Here is a 22,283-nt window from a genome sequence, read left to right as displayed (position 1 = left end):
GCAGAAGGGCAGGCCAGGCCACACGGACCCGACTGTTCAGAACTCGTGGCTCCAGCTTTCCTTGACTGACATCTGAACACTGATTCATAGCCCCGATCACCGTCTCACTACCAGTAATGTCAGTTCAAACACCCCATCTATTCAACAACCACATACAAAGTTAGAGCGAGGTTCTTTGAAAAGTAACTTTCATTGTTTTATCTTCATAATATGTGCTATCGAATACTTAGAATATACAGATATTAACATCTGTATTTGTATGAGAAAACATAAAACTAACTGCATTTATGTAAATAAAGAAAAGAATTAAATCCTACCAAGATATAACCAATACTTTTTACACTGAAAGCCCAGAACTCACCACTATACAATTTATCCATGTAACAAAACTGTGCTTGAACTCCCTAATATATAGAAGTAATAAAAAAAGATATAACCAATACTTTTATTTTGGCATATTAACCTTCCAGACTTTTTTGTATGTCTCTATACTATCTATATAAATAGTTTTTAAATAAAAATATACTTATCTACAAGAGATATGGAACCAAATCTATTGAATATATAGATATTAGATATTTATTTACTATATACATGGTAAAGACAACATGGCTTTAACAGATGTCTGACTCTCCATTTACCTAGACTTGCTCTTATTATTAATAAAAATAATGCCTTATTTTACACACCATTTTAGCATTTAAAATGACTTTCATATACCTGTAAGAGACAGATATTAGGTTTTGTTCTCATTTATACAGTGGAAAGACAGCTGCCAAGCAGCTAGATAGGGGCTGAATGGAGTGTCATGGGGTGGACTCAGTGAATGCTGGGTGGCAACACAGAGTCAGCTCTTAGAGAAACAGGCTGGGGGGCTTGAGAGGCCCCACAAAGGGGCATTTGCCTTGTCCAAACTTCACTGTCCAAAATCCACAAGTTCAGAGACTTTACCTGCTCAGTATGTCATGCTGAATTGATCTGACTCAGGGACACTGGCTCAATACAAAAGTCACCTAGACTGATATCTAGGATTCAATTGCAATTTCTTAACTTATCGCGAGAAATAACATACAGGTGGGCTACACAGTCACACTGGCTGTTCAATACAACCATCCCCTATAAGCTAGATATATTAGAAGCCAATTTCTTTTATAAGTTAGCTTGCAGAACCCTGAGCGAGAAGGATGATTGTCAGTTGTGCTCAAATGTGTAACACATGCCTGTCGTGACCTGTCACAACCTATGGGCACCCTTCCACCCCACTCCAGCTCCCATCCATGCGTAGAGGGACATCACCCTTGCTTCCTTGGCCTTCCTTATTTTGTTCTCTAAACTGACCTACCTCCTTTCTGCAAAAAGGCTGGCCTGTAGTTTATTCTACGCCAGTTTCCAAACTACCAAACTACCATGCGTGCTTCCTTAAGATTACAGCAGATTGCTTTGGTTTGGTTCAGTGTTCTTAAATTCATTATACACAGTCTTTTGGTTTACTCCTTCAAATAGTTCAGCTTATACCTAGAGTGTGAATGCTGTTAGTTTAGACCAACAATTTACGCTCTACTTTAGTCCCATGGCTTTTCTTGGAATATGCGTGCTCAGGACCTTGCATTTGCTATTTCCTCTGCCTGGACACTTTTTCTCCACCTTGTTCAGATTTTTATGCAAATTAAAATGCGATACCTCCCCCATCAGAAGTGATATCTTCCTTCCTTGTTGTGTTTTTCTCCTCAGCACATTTCACTAACTCATATACCATGAAGGCTGTATTTATTAATCTTGTATGTTGCCAAACTCTACTAGCACATAAGCTCTGTGAAGGCAGGGATTTTTGTCTAAGTTGTTCACTACCATGCCTCTAGTCTCTAGAAGAGTGCCTAGCACATGATCGGTGATGAGTATATATTAATGAAAATCAATGAAGGATTGGTTCTCAACTCTGATATTGAAATCATCCTCACTTGCTTTCTAGAGTGGCTGTGAGGGGGAACTAAGAAGATCCTTATCTGGGTTCATCAAACTCAGTGTCTGTGCCCTGGGAAGTGCTTAATATTAGTTGGGTATTAATTTTCTATGCTCTTCGTCATGATTGGCTCCTCATTCAGGCATGATACACACTCCAAAATTACTTTCTTCCTATTCCACATAAAGGAGGTTCTCGTCGTTTCTATGCCATCAATGGTATTGGGGGATGGGTAGCAAACTGGGTAAAATCATCATGCAAGGGGTTAGTAATTTATGTTCCCTCTTCATAAGATTATTGTTTTTAAAAGAAGAGTTTGTTAACCCTAAAGAGTTTAAGTTAAATGTATATTCCTTTAGCAAAATGGGCATCTCTTCCATGAATTCTCGGAGTTAGGAAAATGTGGTAGGAAATATTCTGGCTTATTTGGCTTTTTCAATTCAAGCACTGAATACATCTAATCAATAACGTAAAGGTCAGGTTTAATTTCTACAACTCCTAGAAGTCAAGGACCCGGTTTATGCATTCTCTCTGTTGAGAACAATCAGCAAGCAGATACTTAGGAAACACCGATGACAGCCAAGTTTACAGCACTGTAGTGAGACATATTTTCCTGTTTTAGAAAGGGGCAAATGAAAGCCTGGAGATTCTTGGTCCATCTGATTGATGACACAGAATGAAAATATGGGCCCTTACTCCTGAACTACTTCTGTTGGCCTTAGAGCCCCTCCTTGTTAATGTGACCAGCCTGCAGTGAACACGCCCTGTCTGGAGCACAGTGCGAGAAAGTGGGCACTCGTGGAGCTGAACTGTCAGATGCATGTACAACTTCTCAGGAAGTAGCTGTCTTGTCTTCCTTGATTGAGGTAAGCCACAGGCAAACTTCTGCTGGGCCCTCCTATGCAGCTGCTCGCTTTGGGGACGTCTTGCTCCCTAGTTATTTTAGCAGTGTTTCAGCAGGCTGTGCAGCCAAGCAGAAATACCACACTCTTTGCGAAAACCCAAGGTCAGCACAATTTCTTCCCAGGGAAATTGTAACCTTTTGTGCTGAGATTGGGATGTCTGGGTTAGAGAAAGGGAGTGAAAAACCAGTTTTGGGGGTCCCCAAAGCCCTTGTCTCTTTCCTGAGCACTAGAGCTAGGATCACAAGTTCATTCTCGGCAGAAGGGCAGCCTCCCGTCTCCCAGGGCTGCTAAGAGAATACAGGGCTTTTTGCAAGTCACACTGCCGGGGACATTTCATCTAAGTGACATATGATTTTGGGTTCCCTGATGTCTTGCCCTTTCCTCTGTGCCTTTTTACATGCTCATCCTTCTGTGTGGAATAACCTGCCTCTTCTGGATTAATTCCTCTATCTCCTCAAATACTCAACTCTTCAAAGAAGACTTTGGTAAACTTTTTATTTTACCACGCACTCCTCCTCCGCCACCAATTCTAAGTAGGTGAACTTTGTTGTTAGTTTCCTGTGCCTTCTTCCAACCTGGAGAGCACACAGGACCTGTATCATAGTCTGGCATTGACATGTCTGCATCTCCCACTGTTCGTGAAAGCAAGGACCATATTCATCCATCAATGCGTCTTGAGGTCTCAGGGTGTACTTGAAAGGCTTTTGAGTCTGAGACATCTGGATTCGGTCTCATTCCATCTCTTACTGTCTTCATGAACTTCGTTTTCTCATCTATGAAATGAAGATAAAAATGCCTTGAAGGTTGACATGATGTAAAATATATATGTGTGTGTGTGTTAGTTTGTTATAGAGGCTTTTCTTTTTCTTTTTTTTTTTTTGAATGAATGAGTGTTTGCTAAACATCAAGACCCTCTTTGAAGGAAAAAGCTCTATACAGGTTGAGGGAGTTGTAAGAGAGGAAGGTGTGGACAGGAGGGTAGCAACCTTTTGGTGACATGGGTACAGCAGGTGTTGGTGGGGGCTGATTCTACATAATGAGGTCTACCAGGTCTAATGCAAGCTAGATGTGCAACGACCTTCTTGTCGTCTGAGGCTGCTTCTTCACTGCTATCTCTACCCGCTACACCCTCCAGTGCTTGGCCCTGAGTAATCACCTGGGATTACCAGGTTTCTGGACAGACATGGTATCAAAATAAGATTTCTAAAGAAATGGCCTTTCTCTTTTGGTTCATGTCAAAGCTTAGGCCATATAAGCTAAACCTTGTCCCTTTCTTAGAAGACTCGGAATGATTCTATTAGTTCAAAGAAATTTCCATTTGTGCAGAAACATGCTAATCATACAGGTCTATTTCATGTATCACCTTCCTGAAGAAGAGCACTGTCAAGACTTTGTCAGTCCACAACCACACTCGAGAAGGTATCAGTTTAGATGCTAAGAGTTCTGGGCTGGGAGAGGAAGTCGTGGCTCTCAACATCTGCTTCTTTAGACAGACATTGAACAGACATTCCATGAACATTTCTGACACCCTAGCCAGCTTTTCTTTTTTATGTGTACTATTTCTCTTACTCTTCACAACATGAGAGATGTGTATTATTATTGTCATTTTCTAGGTGAAGAAACGGAGTCTCAGAGGTAAAGTGACTCACCCCAAAGTCTGCAGGGAGTAAGTGGAAGGGCTGGGATTTGAACCCACATTTGTCTGACTGCCAAGGTCAGCCTGTTCCCCTTACCCTCAGTAGTTTTCCCAATATTGAGATATACTTGGCCCTGAGGAAGTACAAATGCTGACATCTAGTATTGCATGATTTCAATATTTGCCACCCCCCAAAAAGTTCATGTTAAATCTAATCCCCAATGTGGCAGTATTGAGAAGTGGGCCCTTTAAGAGGTGATTGGGTTATGAGGGCTCTGACCTCATGAATGATTGATCCATTCATGGATTAGTGAATTAATGTTTTATCATGGGAGTGGAGTAGAGGCTTTATAAGGGAAAAGAGACTTGAGTAAGCACACTCAGCCCTTCACCATGTGATGCTCTGAGCTGCTTTGGGACTTGGCAGAGGGTCCTCACCAGAAAGAGGGTTCTCACCAGATGTGGCTCCTCAACTTTGGACTTCCCAGTTTCCAGCGCTGTAGGTAATACATTTCTCTCCTTTATAAATCACCCAGTTTCAGGTATTCTGTTATAAGCAACAGAAAATGGACTAATGTATAGTATAACCTTCAATTTCATAAATTTGGAGAGCTCTGGGCTCACTTGCGAATCTGGAAAAACTATGCTTCTTTCTAGTAGAAAAAAAATGGGTGGATATATCAAGTTTGGAATTTAGTTTCTAGGATGTAACAAAGCTCCTAAATCCCATTCATGGGTCTCAGGTGAAAAATATCTGAATTGGTCCAAATCATCAGTTTACTTATGGAGAAAGCAACACCAAGAGAGAGGGAAAGGAAATATTTAGTCAGTTACCTAGAACTAAAACCCAGGCCTTTCAAATCTTAGCCTAGTTTTATTTTATTACCCGATGGGGACTCTTGCACTCAACTGTGCACTAAGGAAAAAAAACTACACTCGGGCAAAGAATTAAAGTCAAGGTGAGGGAAGGAGAGGCTTTAATTATATAAACACAGATTTCTAAGCCCAAATTACTGCTGGCTGTGAAGGCATTGGCCCACAGAAGGAAGGCAGAGCATGCTGGTGACTTTTACTCCTTCAGGTGTTTATTAGTCCAAGAAGCCTGGATTCCTAAGGCACCTCATTTACTAAGGAGCAGCTTATATAGACAGAGAATCAGCGACATCAATATTCTAGCCTTCTCTCACGCCCTATAGATCAATGGCTTGTTCTTATCTGACAGCATCCACTGACATATTTCCCTGGGATTGAAGAAGGAAGAGAAGAAATTGCAGGTAGGATTTGCAGCTGGCTGGCATATCGTGTTTTTATTGAAAGGCTTTACCATCCCACATTGCCTGGATCCCCAAGATCCACGCAGGCCAGATCTCAGCATGCATGAGAAAGTAATAGGAGGGCCCTGTCAGTGAGCTTCCACTGTTCTGCATTAGTTGGCGCCTTACCATATTGGAATATCATCGTCAAGGGCTCTGACTCTTACCCTGGCAATTCCATAGTTTTATTAGAGAATAAGTAGAGGAAATCTGTAAGAGTAGATCCATGTGCAGACTTGCCCAGGGAACTCCTTAGGATGTACTGCATACATTGCTAGACTAGATTCAGGATTCACACAGCGGTAAAATGCATAAAGGTACATTATAATTTTGATTGCACAAAAGCACCCCTCAGGTAAAAGCAGTTTTACAAATGATTATTACTATGTGTTTGGGACTGTGCTAGGTGTTGGGGATGTAAGATGAATAAGAGTCAAGGCATTTATTCATCTATTTATCCATTCATTCCTTCAGAAAAAAAATTGTCCTAGAGGTTCTACAGGACCACAGAAGAAGTAAATGTAAATTAAATGACAGGATCAGATGAAACAACCCAGACAAGCTGCTGTGAAGATGAATTTTAAAACTGAGTGGGGGCCTCCTGGATAAATTGAATGGAGATCGGGACAGAATGAGAAGCACATTCATTCCATGCACAGGGGACAGCATGCACACTGGCATGGAGGCATTAACTAGCACGAGGGGTGCTGTGATTTGAATGTATCCCTTTCAAAATTCAGGTGTTGAAACTCAATGGCCAACATGATGGTATTGACAGCTGGGGCCTTTAAAAGGTAATTAGGCCATGAGGATCCTCCCTCATGAAAGCAATTAAGGCCCCTATAAAAGAGGCTTCACAGGGCATTGAGTTTCACGTGCCCTTCTGCCTCTAGCCACGTGGGGGTGCAGTATTTATCCTATCCAGGGGATGCAGCACCGAGGCGCCATCTTGGAAGCAGAGAGCAGCCCTTACTAGACACCTAATCTGCAGGTACCTTGATCTTGGACATCCGGTCTCCAGAATTGTGAGAAATAAATTTCTCTTCTTTATAAATTCCCCAGTCTCAGGTATTCTGTTATAGAAGCATAAATGGACTATGACAATGGATTTAGGGAATTGCATGTACTTCAATATCACTGGAGTAAGGATGCACAAGGTAGAATAGTGCTGCAGGGAGGGCCGAGGCTAGAGAATTATTCAGGGGAGATCACAAAGAGCTTTATGTGCTAAGCTAAGGAGTTTGAACTTTATCTTGAAAACTAAGGGGAGCTATTGAAGGATTTTAATAGGGGTGAGTGGCAGGATCAGATTTACATCTTGGACAGATTACTCTGTCTGCAGGGAGGAGGATACGTTGGAAAGGGGCCAGCCTGGAGGTTGAGAGATGGGTTAGGAGACTACTGCTGTAATCCAGATGGGATCCAGAATAAAGCAGTAATAGTTGCTAAAGACAGGAAGGCAGATGTATTAAAAAGATATTTAAGAGGTAGGAAATTTAAGAGGCAGTAAAAGACTTCAACTCTTTGTGTGTAGGGATAAAAGAGAAGGCGGAATCCAGGATTCTGCTTTGGGAAATTATTTGTGTGGTGGTGCCATTTAAAAAGATTGTGACTATAATCAGAGTAGTACATGGCAAGGGCAGTAACTGAGGCAAAATAATTAATCCTTTTTAGGATAATTTGAGTGCAAGTTTAGAAGAATATTCAAGTGGAGATCCTGGCATACCAGTTAGCTACAGGAGTCTCAGGGAAGAAATTTGAACTGAAAATACAGATTTTGGATTTGTCAATTCTAGACGGTTATGGATAATATCACTTAATGAGAATGTAAAGACTCAGAAGAACAAAGGATGAGGATAAAGTCCATGAAGGAAACCAAAGGATGGCCAGAAAGGTAGAGAGAAAACTGGAAAAAAGGTGATTGCAACAGAGGCCAAGAGGAGAAGATTTTACTAAGAATTCTACAGGGTTAAGTGCCTCAGAAGACAAAGACAGAGAGTGTAGTCACATAGAGGGCTTTGGTGTTCCAGAAAGATCAAAATCAGGAGAGAGGTAAAGTTGGAAGGTGAATGGGAGAAAGTAGCAATCATAAGGTGTTAGAAACAGCTGATGTTGATGTTACTTTCCAGAAGGTAATAAAGGGTGAAAGAGAGGGAGGAAAGTTGGGCAAGAGGGTATTGTTTTAATTTGCAGTGTTTTATTTGGTTTTACTGGGACAGACCTGAGGATGTTTATTTGCTGAATAAGAACCATTATGAAGGGAGACGTTGAATAAACGAGATACAGCTGATGGAGTAACATCCGTGAAGATGTAAAAGGGGCTGATATCTAACACGTTAACAGAGAACCACGCTTGGATAGCACAGCGGAAGGAAGAGGCCAGAGTAAGTATGGGTGGAGAGCAGTGTACCTGGGATAGCAGGTCCTGAGGTTGTGGTGACACAAGGCATGTTGCAGAGTGGCCAACTGTACGATCGCCTGAGCACCACCACACATCACGCAGTGGTCTGGAATGTGATTCCACCTCCCCACCATGTCAGGGAGCAGCAGGGGTGGGCAGATGGCCCACTGAGCAGGGAGGTGGAAAATCTAGCATCCTAACCCGACCAGACCGCATCTGAGTTATGTGACCTGGGGCTAGTCACTTTACTCTCTGAACTCCATTTTTCTTTTCTGTAAAAAAGGCTAAAGTTGTGTATCTCAGAGGGTCGTTACTGTGTATGAGAATTCACCCTGTTAATTGTTTAATGATATGTAAAAATGCCGGATGTTTTTCTGAATATGAAAAATGAATACCGAGCTTTGAAGGTTTTGTTACCTGACAGAATAAAAGTACTGTAACTGCAAGTGATGTGGTTGAAATGCAACTTTAGAAGGTGCCAAACAGGAAAGACCTTTGAGCTTACATAGGAAGGCTTAGGAAAGTTTCCCTCTCTGCTGACGTTGACAATGTCAGGTGAAGAACAGAAAGGAATATTCCCAAAGATGACAGAGTCTGGAACCAGATAATCTAGAGTTTAATCCCAGCCCTGTACGTATTGGCGGGGTACTTTGGCTTAGTTACTTGGCTTTTCTTTGCCTCAGTGTCCTCATCAGTGAAAATGGGGGTGCCATACTGACTCATAGAGGTCTTATGAGGATGAAGTGAATTAATATATGGACATGCAGAAAAGTGCCTGGCACATAGTAAATGCTCAATAAATGATAGCTACCCTTATCATTTAATTTTCTAGCCACACACCCCCACCAGGCTAGGGTTTGGGGCCATGATCTAGGTTCCACCAATCAGACTCGTTCACTTCACATACAAGAAAAAGCAGGAGCTACAGAAGAAAACAATCCTTTTTAGTTATTATCAGGTGGCTGCAACAGCAGCAACTCTAACTAGCTTCTAAGACATCAGTGGCAGCATTGGATTATAAACTACAGAATATCCCTACAACAAATTTTTCTCCTTTAATTATTAGCTAGTGTCAATTGCTTCCATCTAAGAATGCTGACTCATTAAAGAAGCGTTATTATTTTTGGCTGTTAGCAATTAAGAAGTTTGTTCAAGGACAAGCAGTTTGTATATAGTGAAACCGAAATTCCAATCCAGGAATCCAGGTTTTCCTCGTTCCAAATCCTTGCTGTTAAGCACAATGCTGTTCTGCTGCGGAGACTCACGGACCCCTGGTGTTTACAGACATGAGGGAGTCATCCGGCCCACCCTGCAGTGCAGGAAGCCCCCATGCAGTACCCTAACTGGGGGTCACCCTGCCTCTGTCTGAACCCTATTCACGACAGGGGAAATCGTCACCCCTCAGTTTTGTCAACTGTCGGACACCTTTTTGGTTGCTGTTCCTTTCACAGACACACACAGAGTGAATTGTGGTCAAAAAACACAGCTTTTGGTAAACACTGCTGTATTAGTTTCTTAGGACTGCTGTACCAAATTATCACAAACTGGGTGGCTTAAAATAATGGACATTTAATTTATTTTCTTGCATTTCAGGAGGCCAGAAGTCCAAAATCAAGGTGTCAAGAAGGCTGGTCCCTTCCAAAGGTTCTAAGGGAGAATCTGTTCCGTGCCTCTCGCCCTGCTTCTGGTAGGTGCTGAAAATCCTGGGACTTGCTTGTTTTATAGCTGCATTACTTTCCTCTCTGCCTCCTCAGTCATGTTTTGTTTTTTTTTGTTTTTTTTCCCCTCACGTTGTTTACGTATCTTTTCTGTGTCTGTGTGTCCAAGTCCCCTTTTCCCATCTCTTATAGGGCAAAAGACCCTACATGACAAAAACCTTATTTTCAAATAATGTCACACAGGTATGAGGGTCAGGACTTGGACATACATTTTTGGGAGACACAATTCAACTCACCACTGTGATAAAATTAAATACCAAAATACTTCCATTAGAACCCATGTAGATTTACCATAAAAGAGAAGACACATTGGCTAGTGTGAGGAAGAGGCATCTAGAAAAATGACAGGGCATAGCTGGCAGGCAGGTGTCTGCTGGAGACGAGTCCTGTCCCTGTGTGTAAATTACAGCAGATCTTGGAAAAGGTTCCATCACTGACAGACATGTAGAGATTAAAGTATTAACAGTCACCTCCCCCAGTGCCCTGCCTTTCCCAGAGGTAACCACTGATACAGGATTTCTTTCAGACCTGTTGAAAAAATTGATTTCCTCTATTAATACATAAATATATATATTTTTTAAAAATATAGATTCAGGCCAGGTGCAGTGGCTCATGCCTGTAATCCTAGCACTTTGGGAGGCCAAGGTGGGAGGATCATTTGAGGCCAGTAGTTTGAGATCTGCCTAAGCAGCATAGCGAGACCCTGTCTCTACAAAAAAATAAAAAATTAAAAATTAAAGGCAGGAGGATTGCTTGAACCTAGGAGTTTGAGGTTGAAGTGAGCTATGATGATGCCACTGCACTCTAGCCTGGGCAACAGTATAAGACCCTGTCTCAAAAAATATATATATGTATATATGGGTTCATGCTATGTTATATATACCTATTTATAAGTTTTTCATCTTGTTGTCTCTAAGATTTGTTTCTCATATTAGCAAATACATATCTACCTTATTCTTAGTCACTTTTGAGCTGCAATTAGTGTTTCCATTTTTTTCACCCGTGCAAACAAACTTCAGTTAACAAACTTCCACAAAAAAGAAATCTTTGTTCACAGATGCAAGCGTTTCTTTAGAATTGATGCTGACAAGTGATGTTACTATGTCAAAGGGTATGCATTTAAAAATTTTATTAGATATTACTGCTTTTTAGAAATTAGTTTGCTAACTCCTTCTGTAACACACAGTACATGAGTGCCCATTTTTGTCCTGGCCCTCACTAGTATTTTATTTTTTGCTAATCTGATTAAAAAGTGTATGCATTTGCCTCTCCCTTATTACTGGTGAGGTTGAGTAACTTATCTTTGTTGGCTATTTGATTTCTTCTGTGAATTGCCTGTTCATATTTTTTATATTTTTAATGGTCTATTTATCTTTCTCTTATACACTTGTAGATATAATTGATATATTTTGGTTATTAATTCTTTGTTTTATATGATCATCGCAAATATTTTTTTTCCCATCTTTCCTGGTGTTTTATCATTACTTTCAGTCTTTTGCATATGGAAGTTTTAAAGTTTTATTTGATCACGTCTGTTAACTTTGTTCGTGTTTCTGTGTCTTCTACATTTTTCTGATAATTTTATATAAATAGTTTTAATTTTCACATTTAGCTATTTGCATTTAAATGGATTTTATCTTTGTGCATGATGCGAGGGTCTAGATTTATTTTTTCCAAACAATAGCTACTAATTTCAATGCCATTTACTGAATAGTCTGTACAAGGGGTTTGGCAAACTATGGCCCACAGGCCAAATTTTGCTCAGTGCCTATTTCTGTAAATAATGTTTTACTGAAGCATGGCTATTTGTTTAGTATTGTCCATGGATGTTTTCACACTGCAGTGGCAGAGCAGAGTAGTTGCAACAGAGACCTTATGTCCCACAAAGCCTAACACATTTATAATCTTGTCCTGTAAAGAAAAAGTTTTCTGTCCCCTAATTCCCCCACTGATTTGAAATAACTTCTCTTATATACAAAATGTCTGTTTGTGTAATGACTCTTTCTATTTTGCTCCACTGATCTACATCTTTATTCCTGGGTCAATGCCATCCCATGCAATGGTAGGTTTATAGTATATTTTGATACCTGGCATGGCAAATACTCCCTTGTTTTTCTCATTGCTTTGGTCTTTTGCATATGTTGTTTTATAATATAAAATAACTTTATAAATACAAACTTTAGCCTTATCAACTTTTAAAACAAATGAGCCAACAAAAACTCTGATTCTGATCAGAATTCCAGGGAGTTTGTAGATCTGGAGGGAACTGGCATCTTCACAACACTGATGCTTCTCCTTCAGAAACGTGCTATGCCTTGTCATTAATTTTAGGCTTCTTTTACTTCCTCATGGAGAGTTTTATAGTTTTCTTCTACAGGTCTTGCATATTTCTTGTTCGATTTGTGCACATGCATTTAACAGATTTTTATTGCTGTTTCATATTGGACTTTTGAAATTTTGCTATTTTTCTATCCATCCTATTTTTCTATCCCAAGGTGGGGAGAGAAGGTGCTCTGTTTCCTGTCTATCACTACAGAAGATAAAGGAGGGAGGATATTTTAGCCCCCCACCCCTGGCAGCTAGAGAATGGACACAATTTAATCTTGATCAATGAAATGCCACTACCAGAGACTTTAAACCTTAAGAGAATAATGCAAAGGGTCAGTTAGAGACTTTTTGGCATAGCAGGTGCTTAGAGGCCAAGGTTCCACTCAGTGGCATGGCGGTGAAGCAGCTAGGACAGAGCAGTTCAGCAGCATGGCAGTGAGTGTCCAGCGGTGGTGATGTCAGTGGCAGCATGCTATGCAGATCGCCTTGGGCATGATCTTGGGTGTGGCTTGCCGGTCTTGGTTCTGCCTGAACCTTTCCTCCCAGTCATTTCAGTGAACTACCTGATACCCTTCCAATTAGTTTTGTTTCTGCCGAAGATAACCAGAATCAGTTTCTGTTGTTTATAACCAAGAACCCTGACAAAGGTTCATCTTGCATTACAATTTATAAGTGATTATTGTCGATGCATATACAAGCGATTGGTTTTTTGCAATAGTCTTAGAAGTCAAGGTAAAATGGATTATTTTACCTTCATAACATTTATGTTTAGAGGATTTTAAAGCTGTAATAATCCCAAGTACTCCTGGCTGTGGAATACCTACTATGTGGCAGACACGTATATTCTTTATTGCATTTTGTAATAATCTCTGTAATTATCTTGGAGAACTGGCATTTCTTTTTTTTCTACTTTTACAAATAAGGAAATGGCGTTTTAGAGGAATTAAGTGCCCATGGTTATGTAATTAGGAGTGGAGTCTGACTTCGAACTTGTGTTTGTTCTATTACTAAGCCTTTGATGTTTTCAGTTCATCTAGCTGACTTTCTAAATAAGCATTGTCTTTTAAATATTTACTTCCCAGATCTGTGTATGCAATATTCATCACTTTTTTTTCTAAGAACACCGACATGCTTCACAGGTCCTCACTTTAGACCTCCGAGCTTTGTTCCTGTCATCATCTTTGTCCTCCACTGCCCCTGCACCTGTACCTAGACAGTTTTCACTCCATTGTCACAAACATGTCATTCTTTCCCTCCCTTTCTCCATTGTACATATTTGAATTCTCCATGAAGCGTTCTGTGAGTCCTCTGGCCCATAATGTTCTCTGTTCTTTCTCTGAACTTCTGTAGCATATTTCAGTTCCACTCATTTGGCACTTAAACTTATATGGTTTTGCATTTTTATTGGCTTTTTAGGCATGGCTGCCTTATCACCCAAACAAAACTGTTCTGATTCTAGAGGAAAAAAATTACCCTGTGCATCCTTGAGGTCCCCATAGCATCCGTGTTAAATGGCATGCCCAGGGTAGCTCTGTGAGCATCCACAGTCTTCAGGGCTCTGAGGTCTTAAAAAACAGCTGACTTTGGTATGAGACAGTTCAGTGTGTGGGTGGTCTGTCTCAAAGGCATGTACCACTATACAGGTAGTTTTCTGATTCTGTCTTTAAATTACTTCAGATTGGATGAATTTTATTACGAATGCCTAAGGCATGGATTGTGACCAGTCAACGATCTCCACCACCATGAGACCTGCACAGGAGGCCAGAGGCAGAGCTGCAGCTCAAGGTAGCACAAGGGCACCAGGTAAGGTGACACTGCAAGCCAGACTGAACTTCACTTCTGAGCCTGGAGCCCCGATATGGGGCCGTGCCACCTGGAGGTAAAGGAACCTTTTTCTTATTTGCACAAAAGTTCTCTATTGCCTTGCAGAGGCCCTGGGTATGGGTTTTGCCTAAAGCAGGAAGTACTGGTAATAGATAGCCTGAAACCCTTTCTCACTCAGAAGTCGACATTGAACATTGGTGGTGCTTTTTTCCTTCTATAGACATTTTAACAGCAACAAAAAAAGGATCATGACTGCAGAGAACCTTACTTTTATTTTTACCTAAAGACAAGGGGAATGGATATGGCCAAGGATTGCTGATTTGGATAAATACCTTAACTTTTAAAGGGTTTTAAGATTCATTGTTCAGAGGAGTTGCAGGAGAACAGGGATGGGGGCTGATGTACCAAGCGTGCTTCCGGCTGGAACTGGAAGGCATCAGCATTCCTTATGTCCTCGACCCTTTTCTGTGTGTACCCCATCCTGTGTCCCTCTCTCACCTCTCCCTGGGATGGATGCTAAATCATGATGTTCAGATTTCTGTCCTGTCTTAGGTTTTAGTTAGTGCAACTTTGAGTGATAATGAAGCCTTTGGTTTCCCACCCCAAACCTCCTCCAGGGCCAGTTGCCCTGCCCAGCCCCTCAGGTCACCCTCTCTTGCCTGGGGGAGGTTTGTTCAGGTGAGGGGGGCCCACGTGCAGGCTCTGAGGCTGCTCCCCCTCAGAGCTTCCTCTGCTCAGCCAGCTGAGCAAGAGGATCCCCCCAATCTGGTTTTACAAATGTCTCTCTGGGCCACAGCAGCAGATTGACTTTGGAGTCATTATTTTCCTCTTTCTAGAGGTCTCCGTGACTTCAGTTCATAAGCTCTAATTTTGGCCCTGGAAAAAAAAAATGGATTTTTCTGAAACATATTCAGCAATAGTATTAAGGCTGGTTCTCCCCCCTTAAACAAATACACTGATCTCATGTCCTAAAGATTCGGTGGCCACATTTTCCAAATGCAAAATTAGAATACATGGTCTGACAAGGTGATAGAAGATTTGAAATTGGGACTGACCTAGAAAATTCAGGACACGCGGCTGTCATACATAATGGCAATCTGGCCTAGATAACACACACTATTTTCCCTGAAGCCTGTCTGCATCATGACAGCTTCATTTGATGGTCCGAGATAGCCTGTCTCTTTCTGTTTTGGGTCACCCAGTTAGTAAATCCCCATTTCCTCTCGGAGGGATGAATCCTGCGTTCAGCTTATTTAAAACACAGGGATGACTGACAAGCGGTGGACCCAACTCCACCCCCTTCGACAGGTCAACTTGGCTGTTCATGAGGGAGGGGTCCCCCGACTCTCTGGTGGCTGAGGGAACCAGCCTGGCCGTGTGAAACTCGGAGTGCACGGGGCTGGCGACGTCTCCCTTGGCCTGTTTGCATGAGTTAACATGTGAGAAGTGCCGATGGAGACTCTACTGGGGAGATAAAGGAAAGGACTTCCTGCACGGGCACCTGGGGAAAGACAGGGAAAACGAGGAGAACAAAGCAGGGGGAGGCGTGCTTGCTTTTCCTATGCTAGACTGAGGGGAGCTGCAGTTGATCTTCGGAATAGAGAGAGCTCCAGGCCTCGTTTTGTTGGGGAACTTTATGAAAGTCTAGGCATGAATATTGTTGCCCAGGATCCAGGAGGTAAAGGAGAGGTGTTCTCTTCCCGTTTCCGGAGCTCAGGCATGTCTGGGATTTCTACTTTGGGAAGTGCCAGAAGAGAATACGTGCTATGGACTAAAGTGTGTGTCTCCCATGAAAACTTGACCCCATGTGACTGTACTGGAGACAGGGCCTTTAAGGAGGTGACTGAGGTTAAGTGAGATCATAAAATGGGGCCCTAATCTAACGAAACTGGCGTCCTCCTGAAAGACAAGAGGAAAGAGTGAGAACCAGAGTTCTCACTGTCTCTCTGAGGACACAGGGAGAAGACAGCCATCTACAACCCTCACCAGAAACAGAAGCCTTCTAGAACCTTGATCTTGGGCTTTCCAGCCTCCAAAACTGTGAGAAAATGAATTTCTGTTGCTTAAGCCACCCAGTCGACGTTTTGTTACGGCAGCCTGAGCAGACCAAGACAGCACCCTTATCATAGACATCATTGTTTCTTTAGCGTATATTGGCAACCCAGGTGTCGGAGGATAGGGGACATAGAGGTTCAGCAGGCAGGCTCCAGAGCCAGACTGAGTGGATTTGTATCTTGCTCTGACACTTATTAGCTCTGCAACCTTTGGCAAGTTACTTGACTTCTCTGTGCCTTGATTTCCTCATCTGAAAAATGGGTGTATATTTGAAGATTAAATTAGCAAAGATACGTAAAGGGCTTAGAGCAGTGTCTAGCACATAGAAAGTTCTCAGTGAGTGTCTGCTATTATTGGTGTTATTTTTGTTGTTACTATGAGGAAGTCAGAGCAGAATAACATTAATAGAATTATTTTTGCGCTCGTTAGATATCTTGCTGGAGCTTCCACAAACAACGCACATAGGCTTTTATAGAGGGCATTGAGGACCTGTAGTCCTCATGTCTTTGCAAATTTGGACATAAATATTAATGTAGTCTCATTTATATCCACAGGCCGATGAGGCCTGTGAGCATCAGTGTAACATATAATTACAGTTTTATAATGCTCCATGCAGCGGGAACTGCTAGCTTCTCACTGGAGTCCACGCTTTCCTCTTCTGCCTAGGGAGACTATGGTGCTAGCTTCTATTGCTAGGAGCTGCCTCTTTGTTATGGTGGACCAGCCAATGGAAGGTGACACAGAGACGATGTGTGCCACTCTCAGGCTTGGCCTCTGCAAACTCTCCATGGCATATGTTGTGCATTTCACCTTCTAGGTGGTAGGAAGGAGAACACCTATAAAAACACAATACCCATGTCGTGAAAATGGCACAGCTTCCGTTAGCCTGGGTACTTGAAAAATTGCCAGCTGTTCATCCAACCAGCAAGAAATAATTTGTGTGTGTGTGTTGGTATTAATATTATACATTTGTGAAGGGTTATTTGCTACAGCAGTTAGCCTAATATATTTCAAATATCCTAAGCCTATCACAAGCATAAAATACCTCTTTCACATTTCTTCAAAGGTTATTTATTCACAGAATCGGAGATGTAGTGTAAATATGCATAAGCAGGGCTCGTGGGATTTGATCAGAAAGCACTTTTATATTTATCTTCTGCTGTTCGTTTGTACCTGCTGTTCCTTTGTACCTGCAGTGGTAGTGACCCTTCCTTCCTATGGATGCAAACTAGGATCAACTGCGTGACTCCTCTGGTCAGTTCTGGGAGAGAAAAGCACTATGTTTGCTTAAAATAGCAAACACAGACTCAATTTGGTAATGTAAAATGTCTATTCCCAGGGACTAACCAAAGTCTTCAACTTCATCAAAAGGTCACATTTTACTCTTTCACTTCCTTTCCTGCTAGTAGCATGTTGCAGATGAGATTCCTGCCTTGGGGAAGGACAGTGTGGTTGGTTTCTTCTCTTTTTCTATCTGATTCTCCTAGGTTACACTGGACTGTGGAATATGGGAGGTGGCAGGAGCAGGAGGGAGAGGTAGGGGGAGCAGAGAAGTTCTTAGGTTATGGGCACCATCGGGCCTAAGAAATGTTAATATCTGTCCCTTTCTTTCGTGAGATTCTTTTGGACTGCTCTTTGGAAACTTCTCATCATGGACCGTCTCTCACTTTCAGTTTCCTTAATCTGGATATACGCTTCTCTGTCTGACTTTATTTCTCGTAGATCCTTAAAAGTCCACAGTCCACCTCCGGATTCTGTCTGTTAAGGTCTCAGTGCCCTTTCAGGTGAGCTATTTTAAAAAGCATTTTAAAAAAACCCAATTCTGATTCTCTCTTTACTATACTTGGATCTGCCAAACATTGAGCATGTCAACACAGCAGAAACTCTTCTCTGTTCTATCACCAAAGCAGCTAGCCAGCTTATCTTTTGTTCTCTAGATTTCCAGAATTGAGAGTAAGACATCAGTCCACTGTAGCGTCCCCCAACCCCATGTAGGGACACATAGCAGGCTCATCGAGTGTTCCCATTTAATCCTCTTGTGAAGTTAGGTGATGGTCAAGAGGGCATACTCATCCCCAAAGAGATTCTCATCACAAATTATCTTTATGTCCTCTTGACCTTCGTGTGTCCTTAATGTAGGAGGGGGTGTGTCTAAGAATTATGATACTGGTTCTTCTCATTTCCTCTGAAAGATTGCATCATGATTGTGTACCAGAACCTGGTGTCCAATATAATTGTAACTCAGATGATACCTCTAACATTCTGCTACAAAGAGGTTAATTAAGCTAGTATGTCAAGAACTAGGGCAAGAGGTTCCGAGTTTTGGTAAGTAGGCAGCTAGTGAAACAATGAACAGAATTTAGGATCTGTTAACTCATTCAATAAAAATTGAGTCTCTATTATATAACAGCTTCAGAAAAAGGCATCAGAGGTAAAGTGAAGTGTAGAACATGCGTTAGTACTATCTTCATGGATCTTGGAGTCTAGATAAGGGAGACCAATATTATTTTACTAAATAATCAAACAAAATAATACAGTTGACCCTTGAACAGCATAGGTTTGAATTGCACAAGTTCACTTATAGATGAATTTTCTTCTGCTTCTGCCACCTGAGATAGCAAGACCAACCTCTCCATTTCCTCCTCCTCAGCCTACTCAACATGAAGACATCAAGGATGAAAACCTTTATGATGATCCACTTCCACTTAACAAGTAGTAAATATATTTTTTCTAATGATTTTCTTATTAACATTTTCTTTTCTCTAGCTTTATTATAAGAATACAGTATATAAAACATATAGCGTACAAAATAACATGTTAATCAACTGTTTACTGGTAAGATTTCTGGTAAACAGTAGACTATTGGTAAAGTTTTTGGGGAGTCAAAGGGTTATACATAGATTTTGAACTATGGGGGGAGGGGGACTTGGTGTCCCTAATCCAGACACACACGCAAGGGTCAACTGTATATAATTTAAAATAATGATGATCATATGAAGAAACCTCTTAGTGTGTTACAAAGGAGACTAAGAGAAATCCCTGATTAAATGGAGGGTTTGCAGGGGAAGGTCAGTAGGAGGTGAAAGCGGCCAGGTGAAAACTTATGAGAAGAGTGTTCCAAGGATAGGGAAGATCATCGTAAAGTCTGTAAGGCCACAGATAGCTCAGTGAACTTGAAAAATTAAAGGAAGACCAGAGGCCAGTGTTTCCAAAGGAACCCACCGGGTCATGCTGCACCTTGGAAGTCACGCAGAAGGTTTTGGACTTTAGTCCTTAAAGCAATGAAAACCTATTAAAGGACTTGAGATAGGAGAGTGAAGGGATCCGATCTCTGCTTAGAAATGATCACATTACTACTGTGAAGAGAATGAAGGCCAAGAGCAAGTCTGGAAGCAGAGACACCTTTGTGGCAATCCAGAAGGAATGTGCTGTGGACAAGGTGTGGTTATGGGATAGATGGTGTGGAGAGGGGGCTCTGTGGCTAGCGAGTGTGCCGGAGCAGGTTTCCAGAATTGAAAGAAGAGGCGAGCAGCAGTGGACAGATGAGACATGCTCTTTAGTGTCGGGGGGATGCAGAGCACAGCGAGAACATGACACACGCTTACACATGGCTCAGAACAATAGTGGCAACATGCCAAGTGAAAGCATGATCACGTGGGTTCACACAGGTGATCCCACCTTGGTTACGTAAGCATGCTGACTTCTGCCTCCCTGGAAGGCCGGCTTGCCAGAAAAAACACTCCGGCAGTCATCTTGGTTTGGCCTAAGAAACCTATTGCCTATACAAGTGCATTTTCCCTTACAGACGGAAAGTAGAAGGTGTATTTGGGAGTTATTCTGGAGGTATAAACAATTGAATTGGATGAGAGAGAGGAAGGTGTTCAGGATGACTGCCAGGTTTCTGGCATGGGCGAAAGGGTGAACACAGATGCCATTTGCTTGAACTCCAGGTAGGAGCCATTTTAGGTGGGAGAAAGATAAGGAGTTTAGTTCAAGACACATTGAATTGGAGGAGTCTGTGGGACATCTGAACATAGATGCTAAATAGACAGTTGTATATAAGATCAGGAACACAGAAGAAAAGTACAAAATGGGGATATAAATGTGGGAGTTAGTGGCATGCAGTTGTCATTAAAGGTTGTGTGGAGGAGGAATAGCCAGTGAGATGAGAAGTACACCAGGAGCATCTGGCTTTATCACAGCAAATAGATCAAGGAAGGACGCTGACCGCATTGAGATGCCAAGTAAGAGAAGGCAGTAAAATGGGTCTGTCGGATTTTGCGATATGAAAGCCGTTAGTGACCTTAGTAAGAACATTTAAGGGAATGGTAGTGTCAGAAATCGGAGGAGAAAGAGCTTGGAAGAAGAGTTGAGAAAGTAGCAATCATTCCAAGATCAAGTACTGAAATTACAAGAGTTTACAGTTACATCGTCAAAAAGTGAGATTCAGAAAGAAGGGCTGCACATAAGTCAGGAACCGGGCATCCAAAATGAAGCCAGGGCAAAATACTACATCAAAGTAACCAGTTACAATGCAGAGTAACAGGATCCTTTGTGATTATTCCATCAAAACTTAACTCCATGGAAGGAGTAATCCGAGGCTGAGAAATGGCTTCATCGGGGTTAGACATCAAAAGAATGGCTGAGCCAGGGTTAGAACCCTGTTCAGAATCTGTGTCCAGGGCTCTTCCAGTGGTCTGTATTCCTCCTGGGGTCTGCTTATTCCAGGAAAAAGATGAAAGAAGAGGAATATGGCTCAGTTGTCAAGCAGCACCTGACACTCCCCACTGGAAGAAACTCATTGGAGCAGACGTAAGCGACCTATAGCTCACAACAGGCGAGCCAGGGTCAGACGTAATCAAGCCTCAGCCTCATAATTTACCAGCACCTGAAAGTCCACTTCTGCGGCTGCCTGTCTCTTTGAGTTGCTCAGGCATGGGCCACACAGCTTTCCCTCAGTCCTCCAGTGGCAGGAGGACTTCATAAATGACATTTGATTATGCTCAACACAGCAGCCAGGGGCTGTACACCAACTTCAATAAAGACAGCAAACACCAGCGATCTCCATAAAACACGGGAGCCCCGGGGGGAATGGAATCGAAATCTTAATGCAGAGATCCACGGCCACTAAGGCAAATGACAGCAAAATGCGAACAAATTGCAAAACCAATAATAATAAAATTCCTGCCTGTGCTGCCTGTAAGGCATCAGCTCTCCAATCTCACCCCCAGGGAGCAAAGTCAACTCTCCATGGGGTCAGTGGAGACTATTAGAAGCCTGCGTGCTGGGCTTGTCGGCTGGAACCCACGGCTGCCGAAATAGCTTTGTGTTCAATTGAGTTCCAGCCCTTTCATCCTGCCCTTCTGCCTGAGGGGAGTCATAGGCATATTTAGCCTTGTTCCCAAGCCAGGAATATCCTTTGAGACAGGTGAATCTCGATCTGTATATATTTTTTGATTTCTCAATTATGACCAAGTCTTGAATAAAATTTTTAAAACTTAATCTTTGAGGAAGTCTTAGAGATCGTTTAGCTCCCCCAGCCCCAACATACACACAAACTAAGACCCAGAGAAATGGGGGCATTTGTCCCCGATCACGCAGCTTGTGACAAAGCTTGGACTAGAACCTGGGGCTCTGCACAGTTGCCGCTGCCAGCCAAGTGCATTGAGGAACTGACTGTTGAATAAGGAACTAAATATAGATAAGATAGAGGCTTTTCTTTTTTCTTTTTTTTTCCCCCATTCTAGAGGAGTCACAACATTTACCTCAGGGGAAAAATGTATTCTTTTGTTTAGGAATACACTCTAATGGGTGGTTTTGGTCATAAACGCACAGCCTTAGGTCTCATCTCTACATAGTGCTATAAAAGTGTATCTTCCCTCAGGCCAGAGAGATACTTTTGATGTGCTCTGATGAGGGAAATTTCCTTGGAGTCGAGCTGCACTGGGTTCTTTGCTTGTGGACGGAAGGGAGGATGGACGAGCCTGAGTGAGAACCGGCTGTGGGTTCTGCAGAGCCGGGCAAGGAGGGCAGCAGTGGACCTCTGGCTGCACAGGGCGTCTCTAGATCTTACTAGGCAGAATATCTGGTATTGCCCTGACCTTATCCCCTATGAACCGTTAGTGAAAAGGTCTGTTTCCCAG

Source organism: Eulemur rufifrons, chromosome 27 (assembly GCF_041146395.1).
Source record: "Eulemur rufifrons isolate Redbay chromosome 27, OSU_ERuf_1, whole genome shotgun sequence".
Taxonomy (NCBI): Eukaryota; Metazoa; Chordata; class Mammalia; order Primates; family Lemuridae; genus Eulemur; species Eulemur rufifrons.
The sequence above is the reverse complement of the archived record's forward strand: the minus strand, read 5'-3'. Positions refer to the sequence as shown.